The sequence below is a fragment of the Chiroxiphia lanceolata genome, chromosome 1, assembly GCF_009829145.1.
Source record: "Chiroxiphia lanceolata isolate bChiLan1 chromosome 1, bChiLan1.pri, whole genome shotgun sequence".
NCBI lineage: Eukaryota > Metazoa > Chordata > Aves > Passeriformes > Pipridae > Chiroxiphia > Chiroxiphia lanceolata.
This window is the reverse complement of record NC_045637.1, coordinates 79,589,771-79,604,330: the sequence shown is the minus strand read 5'-3', so window position 1 is coordinate 79,604,330 and position 14,560 is coordinate 79,589,771. Positions and strand designations below refer to the sequence as shown.

The window sequence follows — 14,560 nt, the reverse complement described above, 5'->3', positions numbered from 1 at the left end:
TGCTGAAGTCCAGGGGTTCTCTGTACCCCCAAACCTTTTATGTCACATACTGAGGTGTGTTCCCCCCTCTTCTTTGTTTAAATTAACTGTTTGCTGTATAGAATTAGATTAATTTTTGTACAGCATCGTGTCATTTAACTGTCTTGTCTTTGTGGCTGTTAAACTCCTACAGAACTTGCATGATCTCCTAATTATTCATTAGGGGGCAATTCTTTAAGTCCTGCTATACTGTGCATGCTGAAAGTAACGGTTGTCCTCACCTCGTTCACAATGCAAGAATGGGAGTCTGCAAGACTGACTCAAGATGACAAAAACCTAATATCCAAGAAAATCTTTAGTACACCAGATTATTAAGTTAAAAAAAAAAAAAAAAAAGATTACCTGGGAACATGGTAAGTTTTCAAAAACCTACTGTACAGAAGAGAGAATAATTTTTTCTCTTAAGAAAGTAGTAAGAATACTGAAGCACTGGAATAGGTTTTTGCTTGAAGAATTTTCACAATGTGATAGATATTTACCAGGAATGATGTAAAGAGCATCAATCCTGCTTTGGAGCAGGAGAATAGAATTAATGGGCCCTTCGGGTCTCTGCCTGATGGCTGATTCTGCAGTGGTCCTGAGAAGCGTGTTTGCAACATAAGCACACTGCTTGTGTCCTGCTGCCAGATGGCATTTTGGGTTTCCCTGCAGACACCAGAAATTAATTTGTTCTCCACTGGGAGTCCTTTAACTTTCTAGTGTTAACTTCCCAGTGTTAGTTCCAGCTTATTGCCACTTTCTCTCCTAAACTGTCTTTTCCCAGTACTTCACAAGCCAGTACTAGTCATTTAATACTCCCTATAGTTGCTAACAGTTTTGGAAGTTTTCTGAGTCTGAAATGGCAGAGGGATACTGTTCCCCTTCAGCTATGAAGCTTGAATGTTGATGTTTTTAAAGTCAATCTGAGAGGCAACTGGCTGTCTATACAAGTTGCTATACAGAATTAAAGAGGTAGTATTTTAAAATTTGTGGTAAGATATGGTATAATGTGATAAAGTGAGATGTGAGTAGACATGTAGGGATGATCACGTTAATCTTGTACAACTGTAGAGACTAGTTCACTACAGTTTGTCTATAGATTCCCTATATTGTTTATCCTATAGAGATGCATAATATTACTTACAGTTGTATTATTTATAGATGAAAAATATTTGTTATATTTTGACGTATGTCAGAATAATTTTTTTTTTCACCAGGGAGTGTATGGTTGGTTGTTAAATTGTTTTTAAAACTTGATCAGAGAGATCTGAGCAAAATAAAAATGAGTGATGCTGTTTATACAGCGGAACGCAGTCCATTCTTTCAGTCTGATGTTCTCCCTCTATCTTCCTTTCTTATTTTCTTAAATACATGTGTGCAGTAGAAGATTAAATGCTAATAGGGCTTTTATTTCATGGGAAACACTCTTTAAGGTTTGCCAAACATTGTGACTTTTACATGGATGGGGAGTTGCATGACTAAATGAGATACAATTGAGCATGCTGTGTCATGCATACAATGTTTTAAAACAACTGCTTTCCAATTTACTCTCCTTTGGAAAAACAGAAGTAGATGCCATGGCAAAAGTGGATCTTCTTGATCTTCATTTTATTCAGTAACATTCACTATATCTAGAAGATTTATTCATAACAGATGTTATTTTCCTCTATAAAAAGATGGATGAAAATTGATCAGAAAAGGCAAGGCAAGAAAAGAGTGCCCTAAGTGGAAGCCTAAACTTCAAATAGCGGTTACTAAAGCAGATAAATTTTTTTGCTTCTAGATTGTCTTGCAGCAAAAATATCCAGAAGTGCCTTCTGTTGCCTGTAATGTGCCAGAAGATTGTGCCTTCTCCAGTGTAGGTCTTTCCACTCTCTTGTTCTCTCTTATCGATACTTTTGCTTTCTAATGCAAGCACAGATTCCTCAGAGGATCTAAAACTACTGCTCTCTATCATCAGTACCATTTAGTTGCACCTATAGAGATGCTTAAACCTACAGTGCCTGAGGCTGACATTGAAAATCTCTTTGATTTTTCAGCTGGTACAGCATATGGTCATCTTGGCTTAAGCAAAAACCCTGATAAACCCTTTCTCTATATTTTTTTTTTCCATTTTAATTTTCTAGTTGCCACTTTTCAATTATCAAATGTCCTAAACTTCACTTACTATAGTTTCACAATATTATTGTTTATGAACTGCATGAGTGCTGTTTTCATTGTGGGAAATGCACTGCAACATGACTTTTTTCACCCTTACTAGTCAGTTATATGAGCCTGAGAAGCTTTAGTGACTAGTGACTTACTGTCTTTTATTGTTATATAACATTTGCAAAGTTTTTCTCAGTTTGAGACTTTATCCCAAGGTTATTGATAATAAGGAGCAAAATATCGATGCCAGAGTTTATGTTGAAAGGGGAATAGAGGTGCTGAGAAGTAGTTAATAAAATCATACATCCAATGTAAACACACACTATATATTCAATTTGGACAATGAAATAAAGGGAACTGTATAAATTATCCTTGAGATACAATGGTCTGCAGCCATAACAGAAGATTGTATGAGACTGGGAAGTCTTGGGAAGAAAAGTGTCTTTCACACACCTTAGAAATTTTCATGGCTGCATGGTTCTCAGTTCTGTGATTCTCTGGACTTCATTATAATTACTGTTGCTGAGTCTGGGATGGCAGAAATAATAACATAACATAGTTACAGAATTATAGTAAAATTGTGCATCAACTTTATCCTGGGCCTCGGTGATTTTTTACTGGAAAAGGTGCAAAAGGATGAAAATTTGTAGCAATCTCAAGATCTGGTTTTCTGCGCATATATATTATTTAGACACATCTGTCATATCCAAATTTTTCATGGTAGATTTTCTTAGAACTTATGTTACTTTCCACACATGTTGTAGGTGGAAATTTACTTTTTCCCTTCAAATTTACATTGTGGACAGATTGAAGTTTCTTCTACAGTTTCTGCACTCCAGGGCTTGTTTGTTTTTCCTTTCAATCAATACCACTCCTTAAAAAAGATAGCATGTCTTTTAGTTTTTTTCTGAAGAGATAATTTTAGGACTGCTATTTTTACTTAGCGGTACATTCCTTACTGGGAGCCAAATTGCTTCATATGTTCCCAAGAAAAAATGTTAGAAGGGTGGTTACTCACTACAAGCCAGGATGCAAACCTATTTGATGCCAAAGCTTGAATGGCCAGCTAACCTTGCTCCTTCCATACATGCACTGTAATCTGCTCTTACATTATGGAGAGAAAAGTCAATCACAGACACAAAAAAAAAGATCTTCTCTTGAAAAGTCCTTTGGTTACATACTGCCATAACATGCAGGTGGCTGTACCCATCTCTGACTTCTGTTTTTTCTGATCCTTTCAAAGTGGTCACAGTTTTCGTGTTGTGGAAAGGTATCTGTACCTCCAAAGCTGACAGTGTATTGCTCACATAACAAATGGGGTGAAGAATTTGTTTTGGAAAGGACATTGATGTGAAATTCCCTACAGAAAAACTCAGCAGATGGAGTCAGATTACAACACAGAACTAATATTTTAAGAACAGAGATTGCTATGCTGTCATCTTATGCCTAGTAAGAGACTTATACAAGCTTAAAAGCTGGACTCCTAATGTTGGGGGGAGGGTGTGTGTGTTTCTGATGTTGAATTGGTTTTATCAATATCCTTATTTTAAAATATTTTCTTGATTTAATATAAGTTCCAAAATGTAGAACAAATCAAAAATGGAGATTTATCTGTGACAACTGAAACTGGGGCGCTAATATTCCCATTTGCAAATTAGTATTAGCAAAATATGTTGTCCTTAAGTATAGTTTAATCAACTGTGTTGTTCCTTCTGGCAGCTGCACCAGCTTCTGTTGCAATATAGTTGACGTAAGCATGCAAACAAACCAAGGTTATCCCCTTATTAAAGCTATCAGTCCAGATGACTGAGAATGGGGGCATAGCAGCATTAAGCACACATTCAAGGAAAGATATTATTATACATTTTTTTATTTTTATACATAAAAATGTGCGCAGAAATGTATTTGCATTTCTTACACATTTCTTTCACTGAATATGCTGATTTTAACAGCAAATTTATAACTTCTACTGTCACTGTCTCCTAATTGTTTTCTAAGGTCTTTCCATTATTTCTCTATGCTTAATACATAGACCAGCTATGGGTGTACTAAACCCATCAATTCCATAATATATGGATGCCATATGTTCTTTCCTAAGCAATTTCATTTCATACTTTTCCACTAGATTAACTCCTTATTGATTAGAGGGGACTCTACAAACTACAGATCACCACAGCAGACTAAAATGGTCAATGACAAGAGAAAGCTGATATCAAGTTATTTTTACAGTGTTCCTCCATGGTGTAAGGCAGCTATCTGAAGAGTGTTGTGGATTTACTTTCCATGGTACTGTCAGTGTGAAAGTAGTCTCTATAAATTTTCTGTCAGTTTTCCTTCTGAATTGAATACTTAACTGGATTTTATTTAAACATTGGCTTATATTTGAACACTGACAAAAGTGCAGATATATACATCCACAAATGGAACATATGTTTAATATATCCATGTAGTTTCATGTGCAAGAATTACAATACAGAGAAAACTAACCTGAGGAACTGGTGGGTAGTAACCTGCACTCTGGTCTGGCTTATCTTGGTACCATGTGCCTGAGTTTAGCCTGGATCTTACAGTGAGCAGAGACCGGGGAAGGAAGGACTATCAGGCATTGGAGCAAGTACTGAGTGATCCTTCCTTTGATATAGATTCCTGGCTTCTGGTGATATATTTTTAAGGACTTCCAAAGGCATATCCAGGCTGTCGAGGAAGATAATACTTTGGGAATCCATTGAGGCCAGAGATATTTTTGAATGGCATCACACACACTCATGGACAGAAAACTGACAGTATGATCTGTCAGCAACCCCTCCAGCTCCACCCTGGTCTCCATGCTTGTTTCTGGTATTATCAAGTCCTTAGATACTATGATAGGAGTTGGATGTCATATTCAAGATAAAAAAATCTTGAATATGTTTTTTTAATCCACTATTTCTTGTCTAATTATTCCCATTGATCATTTTCCTTCTTTGTCTGCTGTTGATCATTGAGATGAAAACTTTGGAGGATTTTCCATAGTGATTTCAAGACCAAGACTTAATAGGGTACTGAGCTACAACCCACCTCTGTGAAAGTTCTGATAAGTTTTGTTTTTCCCCATGCCTCATTGCGTTTCTCAATGTGAAGTTCCATATTCTCAGATACATGTTACGTTAAGATTCCCCTGTAACACTTTGCAGCCAAGCTTTCATTTTGTCCAGCTGTCACCTGTTCATATATTCTCTTTTACTGGAAACCTATGAATTCAGATCCAAGCGAGATGACAGTGGCAACCCCTCTCTCATATAAAGATTGCCAATTTATTCCTACTGTTCGAGTTCTTTTTTTATTTGAGTATTATTTTAGGAAAGGCTCCTGTATCTTAATCTTTCTTTTCTTTGCCTAGGAACCTTGCTGAAAGCTTTTTTGAAATTTAGATACTGTTAATCTATACAAGTAGTCTAGAGCTATGTACTCATTGATGCACCCAATAGTTTTAATAGGTTTTGTGAAGAGCAGCTTTGTGAAGAGCTGCAAAACCATACTGAACCTCACCTTACAGGGTCATATCCACATGTCCTCTAATTCAGTACGTTATTACAGTGTACAAATTTTTCCATTGCCTGGGTCAGACCTGCTGGCCTGGGTCACTCAGACCACTTTTTAGAAAAATTCACGTCCCATCACTGTCTTTCTGTACTCCATCCAGGGGCTATGACAGATGACAGTTTACCCATCAGAATTCACTAGTTTCTTAGTAAGACCTGCTTTTTTAATTACAGCTCTTGTCTTTCTGATTCTTTTTTTTTTTTAATTGTGAAAAGAAACATCTACTTCACTGATCATCAGACTAAGTCTTTTTAGCCACTGTATAGAAAGCTGAGTTTTAAGGAAGGAGAAGAAGGAAGGACACGTTGTGGTTCCTTAACCTTTTCTCAGAGAGTGTTTTTCCCTTTATATGGGACATTGCACAAAATGCAAAACAAAACAAAAATTAAGAAAAATCCAGCATTGAGATGTTGAGAGAATATCACAGGTAGACAATAAAAGCTTTTGAAAGAAAAGTGTTTCTTGACACTATGATAGATCACTAGGCATCCTAAGCAGCTTCACTGTGGGAAAAAAAAAAACAAACCAGAAAAAAATTTTTTAGATCAAAAGGGAGGGAGAATCAAGACTTGCTTGCTTAAAGGATTGTGGTTATTGTCATACTGTGATTTTCTTTTCATACACACTGGGTGTTGAATGATGTCAGCAGAACAAAGAAATTTGGTAAATGCTGTTAGGTGGGAGAATCTATGTAAAATGAAAGCTGTGCCGAACAGGAGTATACAGACATGCACACAGCAAAATGTCTGAGAAATTTGGGCTGTTAAAAAATGGCAACACGGGATAACTGGCTTCTGATAGCTATTTTTACAGTACCAAAATGTCAGTATTAGCGTTGAACTCATGTAGAGCATTTGAGTCTTACTTCATGTATATTCAGTCCTCCAAGTGGATAATTTCTGCCACGACTTCAGAAAGGCTTTTGACACTGTCTCTCACAACATCCTCATAAGCAAACTTAGGAGATGCGGATTAGATGAGCAGACAGTGGGGTAGATTGAGAACAGGCTGAATGGCAGATCTCAGAGGGTTGGAATCAGTGGCACAAGGTCTAGTTGGCCTGTCACTAGTGATGTCCCCCAAGATTCGACATTGTTTAACTTCTTCATCAATACTTGGATAAAGAGTCACACATTAGAGTTATCGAGATAACATGTTAATTTTTTTGTTAATTATACTGTTGCCGAGGGAAAGGTATTGGCATGTCTAAGTGTAGTATTGAAAGATGTAGAAATTGTTTTATATGGGCACATAATACCTGTAAACATAAAACACTCATATTGACAGTTGTTTCAAGAGCCACAGATCAGCTGTAAATGATAAAAAATAACAAGAAGCTGCTTTTTTCTTATGACAAAATGACTCTGAACATTAATATCTTTTGAGTAAGAGCTGTTCTTTTTGCCACAAAGTGGTACTAAACATATTTTGAAAGTATTATGGTCTCAGCCACTAAGCAACTGTAAACATTAAATATGTTTTATAAAAGCTGCTTTTCAAGCTACTGCTTGCATGTCTATGAACATAATTTTTCTTTAAAATTGCTTTCCAGCCACTGAGCTATTTTTTTCATATAAGCTCAGTTCTATTTATAATTTTTCAGAGAAGAAACGAGTGCAAAGTTTCACTGGCACAAGGCAGCTCTTCAGTCATGACAAGTAATCATGTTCTACCTGTCTTCTCATAAAAACACTGTGGGTAATGTTAACAAGTCAAAATTTAAATGGCTTTTAATGGATATTTTGCATGGAAAGTGAATGCATGTCTAGTGTTCTTCTTCCCCATTTTTGTGTAAAACTCTGCAGTAAACCAAAATAATAAAAGCATGGCCATGACTGATATTCTCTACTAAGACAACTAGTTTAAGAAATCAGTCAGTGATGGATTGTGTGAATCAATCAAGTCATCATCAGCCCTAGAGGAGGGCGAAACAGAAGGCAAAATAGTCTCAAGACTGCTAAGCAAATGGGAGTCACTAAACCAAATATGATTAAGGGCTTTAATTCTGTGTGCAGAAATAACTCCATGTGGCAAATTAGATGTAATCCTAGGAAGGCCTGCAGTGATAAGAAAAGTGTTCATGAGAATCTGGCTTAACAAGAGCTGAGAGAAAAAAATCACTGATCATAATTATGCTGTTAAGGACAAATTATTCTCTGTTTAGGGAATCCCATAAGGCTTAAAGTCTACTGCAAAGACATTGCAGATAAAAATAATACCTTAGGAAAAGAAAATCGACATAAAACAGAGATCTAAAAATATCTACAGAATGACGAACAGCATATACTAGAGTATCTTTAAATGGAATGTCAGCCAATTAGTCAGTGTATCTGTCTGTCAGCCTTGGATTTAATGAGTCCTAGGTACTTAATGTTTCCCCTTATTTGTAGTAAGGAAGACTATGGGCAATCCAGTCCAATATCTGTTCTGTACACTGTAGGTTTTTCCTAATTAAGGAACCATTATAAATCTTGTGGGAACATGAGTTTGACATTCCTTCCAGCCTTTGCTCAACAAGGATCCTGATAGAGCTGATTGAAACCTTTCCACAAGACATTTTTGCTAAGTTTCTATAGAACTGAAAGGTGCAAACACTGTATTCTCTCAAAACTTATGAAAAACCAGATGGGTGCTTAGTGAGTCATCCAACAGGTTAGCTGATGACTGGAAAATTAAACAGGTGGTTCCCATATAAGAAGAGAAGCATTCTTTTCATCACCCTGACAGGCCGAGCACTAGTTGGCTTTGAACCCATAGGCTAGGCAGTCTTCTCTGAAGCTGGGAACCTGGTGGGTTTGCCTGTGCCCTGATTTCTCTTCCATGAAGTTGATGACAAGGCAGGTTGTCAGGTTCCCAGACAAGCTAGTCAGTCTGCAAGCTAAACAGGTCATAACTAAATAGCAAGAAGACCAATGGAAATGAAATAAGCTTTGCTAAAAACTTGGCAGTGCCAGTATTGTTTTCTGGAGAGTGCAATACTTTTTTTCTGGAATGATGCAAGATGAAGTGAAAGTCCAAAACTATCTGGAATATCACTGTAAAGTAAAATTCCACTGTCTAGACATCTTTACTTACCAGTTATGCCTGAGCACCTTTTGTGCAGAAGCCAGCAGTAAATGTGAAATCACTGGGGAGGATTAGAGAGGCAAAGATTGGAAATAGAGGAGGAGTCTTCAGGCAGGTGTGAAAGCAAAGAATGACAGCAGAGGAAGAGGAAAAGCTTTACAGACTGTTCAGTTTTCATTGCAAGAGCTACTGGGGAGAAATTGACACTTTTAATACTGCCTTGGATTTGATTCAAATAGACACTGCTAAAGATACTGCTGTCATTTTTGTTAACAAATCTCGGGACCGACCTTCTATTTTCATAAGAAACTCAAAAGATATTAATGAATAAATACTTAAGGTATGAGTATTCCTATGGAACAGTCTTGAAGGGACAAGGAAACAGCAAGTAGTAGGTTCTTGAGGGAATAAGAATGCATCAAGTAGTAGGTAAGGGTACCTCTAACCAAGGATTTCCTGACACACCATTCTGTACCAGGATTGACAGAAAATGTTGCTGCTGGTACTCTCAGAGGTGTAATTTCAGCTAAACATTCACATTTTTTTACACATTGTTAACAATGGACAATTTTCACTGGAAGGTTTGTTGACTGCTAGTCTTCCCACTGAGGTTGGCATGATATTTTGGGAATAGAGATTCTAATTGGTAAAGGATAATATGGGTCCCAACAGACAATCCAATAATAACCTGGCCAGGAAACCTACGGCTGGAGCATATCTCCTCAATCAGGTCTTTCATCTTCCATTTGTGTTTATTGCTTTTAGTACACAAGCATCAATTTTATCATTTGTTCTGATCTAAAGGAGTATCCTAACATGTCTGAAACATAAGAAAATTATGCACCTAGGATTCTCACTTTGTAGGAACATCACCTTAGAAGCATATCTAGCCTCTTGTTTCTGTAAATGTCCAGAAGTAGAGGCTAGGAGAAAGTTAAACACATATTTAGGGAGATTATAATGTCACAATCTATTTGGGACTAAGTTTTATCCAAGCACAATTTACTTATTGCTTTCTTAACTCTTAAAAAGGATAGTTGTTTGAGTTCACATGCATGTCAGATATTTCTCTAATCCCCATTTTGTTAAGTATGGTGACTGTACATTCCCTAAACTGTTCATGTCATTCTACAAAACATTTCCTTTTTCTATTTTTAACATTTTTACCTTTCAGTCTGGAAGATAAAAAGTGTGTAGGAACAGATAATTTAGCTTTGGTATAGTCCTGTCTACTGTATACATCTTTATCATACCACATGTTTTTGTCTCCTTTCTAAATTAAACAGATTAAATCTCTAAAGTTCTATGTGGAAAACTTTTCATATCTCCATCACTTTCACTACTTCTCTCTGAGCCTGTTACTTTTGTTGTCCTTTTAGCAATAGGGCAACAGTAATCAATATTTTCAATAGCCTTGAGGGAATTCAGATGAAAAAGGTGCCTGAAGGGCACCTTTTAAGTGCTCAAGCCTACAATTTATGGTCTTACAAGAGATGATACAGACACAGATGCTCAAATTATCAGCCCTACTTGCTACTTCTCTGGTTCAGTAGCTACAGATTTATCTACTTTTTTTGCTGCTTTCACTACATATCACCTCATACCTGAGTGCAAACCAAACCCTTTCAGACAGTGATTAACAGATGCTCGATAGTCCCAGGATTCTTTCATGATTCTTCAGTGATTTTGAATGAATCCTTTGTTCACATGTTTTAAGTCCTAAACCAATAATAATCACTGAGCATAATCCACTGAGACAAGTGCTTGCTGTTCAAAGAGTGGATGGTCCTGTATGCCTTTAAAAGATCATCCAGTTGCTAGTTCAGCAGGAGGGAAAAAAAATCTTACCCTGGTTGAATAGAAAAAATAACTTTACTATGATATATTAAAGCACTGGTTTTGATAGTTTTATTTGCAATACCTGTGGGGGAATAAGGAGGGGAACTATTAACATTTGTGGAGGGAGACGCAGTGACTGAATGTAAGTAAACAACTGCTTTTATTTCACACAACCCAGATGCAGATACTGGTGTACCAGGAATTGTTGCAACATAAAATATTGGATAATCAGTTCCTACATCAGCTTTTCTTTGTAACAAATAAGCAAAAGCAAATTATAGCCTTTCCTTCTGAAGAAAATCTTACATAAATGACCTGAAAGGCACCAAGGTGTCAGACTGCCTGCCTGAATCAAAAGATTGCAGCAAGGCATCAGCTCCCTAAATTCCAAAATCCATATGAAGCTAGTAATTGAACTGGCAAGTTGTAAAGAAGGAATCCTCTCTTTGGGCCACTGCACAGCAATAAGAGATCTCTGAACAGCTGATTTAAAGGAAAGATAAGGGATAAGAACTGCACCAGCACATCCTACTGATTTACTATAGAGCTGAAGTTGTGGCAGTACAGTAATACCTATACTGCAATCTGGATGCTTTATATTTTAGCCACCTTTATCGATTTACTTTGGTTAGCAGAAGGGGACAGTAACAGTGATGACAGGACAGGTTTTATGGCAGCATACTACAAGAGACTTTGGGACACTAACTCATCAGCTATCTTGCAGGAATGCCCTAGTGGTTCATTTCCAGTGCTGCTGTTGTCCAGACTGCTTATATTAAAGAATACACGAGCTGCACTTCTCGCACTGCAAATGTGTTTTATGATTTGAGTGTTGACTTACTTGTGGACACAGTGTGCATCATGTCACTACTGCTCTTATTAACAGTCGAGATTTTAGGCTCATTAGTAAGGTCTTGTTCATGAATGCTTTTCATCAGCACATTCTCAGGCCAGATTTGTAAAGGTAACTTGGCACTGAGAGTTTTACAAGCATCTTGTGGGTAGGTTTTCATTTTTTTTCTTCATATGACTAAATGCAGGGCACGTAAATGGTTTTGAAAACCCTAGTCAGTCTTTAGACTCCCAAATATCTTTTAACAGCTTGAGCTGTACCACTAAGTTCCTCAAGCAATGCTGAGAATCCCTTATCTACAGGCACCTAAATTTTGCTGGCCTACATTATAAATGTGAGACAAAATGTTCTTGAAATTTGGCTAGGTACTTGAAGCAATATCTATGGAGCCCAACCAGATCAGACACAAATCAAATTCAGCACTACTACAGTAAGTGAGGGTATGCCGTGCAGGGTTAGACATCCACATGCATTTATTTGTCTAATTCCAAATGAAGTATCTTAGCACCTACCTGAAACTTTAAAAAAAGTAACATTCTATTAATTTTTTTTCCATGGGCACCTAAAATGTCAGCTAAGTCTGTCCTCAATCTGCTTGCGCACAGGACCATCTGAACTTTACACTGCTGAGGAGCTAGAAGCCAATTAATGCCTAAGCACTGTCAGAAACCATAAAGTAGATATACCTAATTCTTTTTTCGAAGCCAGTCCGTGACATTTTCAGAGTTCAGAGTTACATCCCATGCAAAATATGGCTGGAGGAGAGGTTATATTATGTTTTTTTCATTTTGCAGTGAGGTAGGTAGAAAACTCATACAAGAGTTTTCTCTTGTATTTCTGTTATTAAATGCAGCTTTAATACTTTCCTTTTTTAGATTATCCCCTCCTCGTGTTTTAACCACCAGAATCTTTGTAGTTTTTCTCTCTTCTCCTTTTTTTTGGCCTGATGAATATTTAATGATCGTACATAAAACAGATCAGCTTCCTTCTTTTTTTCAAGAGAGTGATGGTCTTGAGAGAGCATTCACTTAGGAGGTACAAAATAAGCATTCAACCACCATATAACAGAAGAGTGACTCAAAATAATCTGTAGCTCATGTATCCACTGGGCATTCAGGGCGGTAACATCATTTGCTCCTGCATTTTGTCAGAATAAGGTAGCTTTAAACTGTTAACACAGAAAAGGGTTCAAAATTGTTTTCCCTAGTAAATAATTTCTGAGAAAGAAGGCATCTAGGATACAACTGTTCTCCTTGATATTTCTTACAGACTGTAGCACCTTTTTGCTAATAAGCTCAGTTGTATGGATCTCATTGTTAGGCATCTAAATAACACCAAATAGAAAAAAAAAAGATGCATCTGGGCTTATTACATTTTGCAGTGGCTCTTGTTATGATTCATGCCCTCAGTATCTTTGCACCGTACTTGTTACGGTGCATAAAAGCACCGCGTAATGTCACTTCTCTGTTTTATAGGTGTAGTCTTGAAGATGGTGAAAAGTGAGAAGAAATATTCATTACAGAGTTTGATTCTTAATGCTTATATGTTACCAGAACTGACAAAATACAGATGAGGGGGGGTGTGCAAGGAAACTGAAGGAAATTCACCTTAAAAAACAGTATGTCTTTTTAAATATGTTTGTGAAGGTGTCAGGGAAAAAAAATAAAATTTGCTGAAGAGAAAAAATATGCAATAAAAAGTTAGGAAAATGGATGAAAAACAGGATAAGATTTTAATGCTCATTAAAAAAATATGGGCATGATTAGTTTAGTGAGTTAAGATGATAACCATGATGTCTGTTTGTATATATGGGGAAGGACTGTGCATGGATTATTTAAAATGAAGGTTTGGCTGGGGTTTTTTTGTTTGGGTGGTTGGTTGGGGTTTTTTGTTTTGTTTTGTTTTCCCTTTTTCATTTAATTTATTTTGTTTTATTTGGGATTAGGAGGAGAGAATTTTCTTTTGCAATTTTTACCACTCTTGATCTTTGGACAAAATCAATAGCTTAGATTTTACTTAGAAATTTTAAGGAGAAGACAAAAGTCCCTGAATACTGAATACAATCAAATTTTAGATAGTTAATATGTAGGTAGGCCTGAATTTAAGTTTTAACACATGTAGGTTAATCTCTAAAATGATAACACAAAAATATTGTCCTATGAAATGTAAAACTCCTTTTTTATGAGTTAAGCTGTAAGTTGCAAGATATCTGGGCAATATTAGGTGCATTTAATTTTAGCTTTGGTATTTCGCAAGTTCACAATTTTATGAATATCAAGGCTTCCTTACCTCACAGATTTTAGAACTTATGAATAAACATAAAGTTGTTGGGATGGTGGCATAGGAAGGCAAATTTTTAGAACAGAATCCTCATTACAGTCAGAGAAGGGTCAAACTGCACTTCAACCTGGACAACAGCATTCACCATTTTAATTTTATCTTTCCTTATTCTGTTTTTAGGTTTGTTGTCTTTTTTTTTTTTTCCAGTACTGCTAATTTAAGCATTGCTTTTTATCTGATCTCCAGAGACAAGTGATTTTGGTCATCAAAATAGAGACAGAAATGCAAATGGGGGGGGGGTGTGTGTGTGGAAATCCCAGAGCAGGCTCTGAATAACTTTAATGAGTAAATGATTTAAACTCTTATCTGTTAAGAATTGTGGAGTTTCTACCTTGATCATTTTAACAGCAGAAGTACAGAGTTAGGCATTTTGTACCATCTTTAACTAGAATTTTCTGTATCGTAGCTGTGCCATACAAATATTGAAATATTTGTATTTATGCATTTTGGTATGGTAATAATTTATTTTCATGTTGTTCTGGTATTTTTTTGTCTTGTGTCTTGTTTAAAGAACATTATGCATTAAAATAAAATGGAGACATTTAAGAAGCCCTCAAAGAAGATACAAGAGCTTAAAATTAAAATTATAAAAGAATATAATATTGCACCCTTGCTACAGGGACAGTTTAGCATCAAAGTCTGATTTGACCTTTTTTTTTTTTTTTTCAAAGTTCAGATGTTTTAATTAAGGAAACATCATCTTTCATGAGGTTT

At 36.3% G+C, this 14,560-nt stretch overlaps 1 protein-coding gene across 4 annotated transcripts in view; it reads left to right on the top strand.

The window, feature by feature from the left end:
• Positions 1-14,560, top strand: part of CDH12 (cadherin 12) — a 532,655-nt gene that overhangs the window by 406,844 nt on the left and 111,251 nt on the right. The window lies entirely within an intron of this gene.